The sequence below is a fragment of the Suricata suricatta genome, chromosome 10 (assembly GCF_006229205.1).
Source record: "Suricata suricatta isolate VVHF042 chromosome 10, meerkat_22Aug2017_6uvM2_HiC, whole genome shotgun sequence".
Classification (NCBI taxonomy): domain Eukaryota; kingdom Metazoa; phylum Chordata; class Mammalia; order Carnivora; family Herpestidae; genus Suricata; species Suricata suricatta.
In genome coordinates, this window is record NC_043709.1 from 42,042,295 (window position 1) to 42,045,697 (window position 3,403).

Consider the following 3,403-nt stretch of genomic DNA (forward strand, 5'->3'; position numbering starts at 1 on the left):
TATAGGAATCAACTGATTTCTGTACATTGATTTTGTATCCTGCAACTTTACTGAATTCATTCATCAGTTATAGAAGGCTTCTGGTGGAGTCAATTGTGTTTTCCATGCAGAGTATCATGTCATCTGCGAAAAGTGAATGTTTGACTTATTCTTTGCCAATTCTGATGCCTTTTATCTCCTTTTGTTGTCTGATTGCTGATGCTAGGACTTCCAATACTATGTTAAACAGCAGTGGTGAGAGTGGACACCCCTGTCGTGTTCCTGATCTCAGGGGGAAAGCTCTCAGTTTTTCTCCATTGAGGATAATATTGGCTGTGGGCTTTTCATAAACTGCTTTTATAATGTTTAGGAAGTTCCTTCTATTCTGACTTTTTCAAGGGTTTTTATTAAGAAAGGGTGCTGTATTTTGTCAAATGCTTTTTCTGCATCTATTGACAGGATCATATGGTTTTTATCTTTTCTTTTGTTAATGTGATGGATCACATTGATGGATTTGCGAATATTGAACCAGCCCTGTAACCCAGGAATGAATCCCTCTTGATCATGACGGAGAACATTTTTCCAAGAAATGGCCTTTGTGGGTTTTTTTTTATTTTCTATTGATATCCTGTTTTCTATGTCATCAATGCCATTGATTTCTGCCCTGATATTTCTTATGCTTCCTTTTGGGCTAAATGATTTTCTCTAGAGTCATAAGATGGAAGCTTACATAATTGAGTTAGAAAAACTTCAAATCTTTATTTTTAATTGTATATGTATTTCATATTATAAATTTGCCTCTAAGTACTGTTATTACTGTACCTCAAAATTTTTGATATTGTCATTTTCATTTAGTTCAATATATATTAGATTATCTCTAGAGATATCTTCTTGACCCATGTGTAATTTAGAAGTGTGTTGTTTAATCTCTAAGTATTCTGGGGTCGCCTGGGTGGCTCAGTTGGTTAAGTGTCCGGTTTTGGCTAAGGTCATAGTCTTACAGTTCGTGGGTTCAAGCCCCGCATCAGGCTCTGTGCTGACAGCTAGCTCAGAGCCTGGAGTCTGCTTCGGATTCTGTATCTCCCTCTTTCTCTGACCCTCCCCTGCTCACGCTGTCTCTGTCTCTCAAAAGTAAATAAATAGTAAAAAATTTAAAAATAAAAAATAATCTCTAAATATTCTGAATTTACCAGCTATTTCTACCCAGTTATTCATTTTTGATTTAATTCTGCTATTCTCTAAGAACATACTTTGCACAAGTTCTACTCTCTATATTTGTTCAAGGGATTGATCTTTGTGAATACTCCATAGAGCCTGAGAAGAATGTGTACTTTGCAGATGTTGAATGAAGTATTCTATAAGTGTCAATTAGATCCAATTGATTAATGGTACTGCTGTTCAGTTCGACTATATCCTTGCTGATTTTCTACCTGAAGAACCTATCAATTACTGAAAGAGGTGTGTTGAAGTTTCCAACTATAATAGTCACATAGAATTAAGTTTTACATCAATCTTGCTAGGAGCTGGGATATGTTCACTGTTTACTGTAGATGTAGTAGCTAGAGGTTTAAACTGATTTAGTGTCATTGTTTTTCATCTCCCATAGTTTCCTCAGGTTGAAGATCTCCTTAAAGTCAGTCTTGTCTTTCAGCAAGTCCAGTTATAATTCACTGTTGATGTGTTGGTAAGGTGGTAAGGTACCGAGTATCACATTATTAGTTATTAATCAGTCTATTAGAGGGCCTTAGTCCCTGGGCTTTGATCTCTGTAAATGTTTCTTACCACTGTTTTCTCTATTTGAATAAGAAGAAAGGGAAAAGAGGGCTGAGGTTGAGTAATTTCTTCTCACCAGGTCAAACAATGATCTGGCTAAGACTTTCTCCTTTGGAGAAAGAATTTGCTCCAAGCAAATTTCAAAATAGTTACCCTTACCACCTTCTGCCAAGGTCATGGGGGATTTTTATTTTCTTCTTACTGTGAGAAACACTCAGGGCTCCCAGAGGTAAAAGCACATAGGTTAAGGAACCCTCCTAAAACTGTATCTCCCAGGGAATTCTCGCTTCTATGCGAAACCCATACTCAGCCTCCAGTAATTTGTCAAAATTAACCAGTACAGTGTTACTACTGAATTGTGGCTTACACTCAGGTAAACAAGTGTCTACTACGATTCTCTATATTTGCCTAGTTGTCTATCTTTCCAAATTTCAGTCTAGTGATTTGCCTTATGACAGCAATACAGTGATAGATCCATGAAAATCTTTGATTTTCTGTTGATTTTTATTTATCTGTTTTTTAGCCCTTCTTGTAAGGATGAGAATGATGACTTCCAAGCTCTTTACATTTTGAAAGTGAAATGAGAAGTTCCCAAGTGCTACATCCATGTGAATGTCAGTTGGAGGGCAGTGACACAGTGTTCAGTTATCATTAAAGTAACTGGCATAAATTTATTATCATTTGTGCCTTTGCATAAAACTATTAAAACTTAAGCAAGTAGGATATATATATATATATATATATATATATATATATATATACACACACACACACACACACACACACATACACAAATGTGGATATATATATATATATAAATGTCTTGATTAGAGTTCTATTTATATATTTTTTATTTTTTTGTTGTTTATATTTGAGAGAGAGACAGGGAGACAGAGAGCAAGCTGAGGATGGGCAGAGAGAGAGAGGGGGAGACACAAAATCTGAAGCAGGCTCCAGGCTCTGAGCTGTCATTACAGAACCCAATGCAGGACTCTACATCATGGATGGTAAGATCATGACCTGAACCGAAGTTGGACGCCTAAGTGACTGAGCCACCAAGGAGCCCCTTAGAGTTCCATTATTTTCAAAGAGTTAACAGATTCTAAATATTTGGTTATATAAAGCTAAAAAAATGGACATTTTTTTGCAATTTCTACCTAGTTTTTACACTATGAACAGGAGATGTAAATGAACTATGAAATAGGTAAAATGACCATATTTGGAATGTTTGCAGGATGCTCCACGTATTTCTTGGAGTCAGGTAACAGGATGAATGCTTGGCATGAACGCCATAGTGACTGACCCAGACTCTCATTTTGTGTCCCTGCTTCTATTCCTGCCAACCTAAAAACAGGATTATGAATCAGTAAATGACAAAGAAGACTGTTGTAATGATTCTTTTTTTAATTCCTGAAAGGCCTTTCCTTCTTTCCTATACTCATTGCTGTGTGGCCTAAAAAAATAGCTGAATTGTTTTGGCCATCTGTTTGAAAGTTAGGGCTAAAAGTATAGTGTGCCTTTTCTTAACAATAACAATTAGAGTCTTCTTTCTCAACTAACCTTAAAAACACGATGGTTCACAACTGGCATGCTGTGACCTAGTTTCAGTTGGTTTTATAAGAATATTCATTACAATAATGTAGTCACCAAA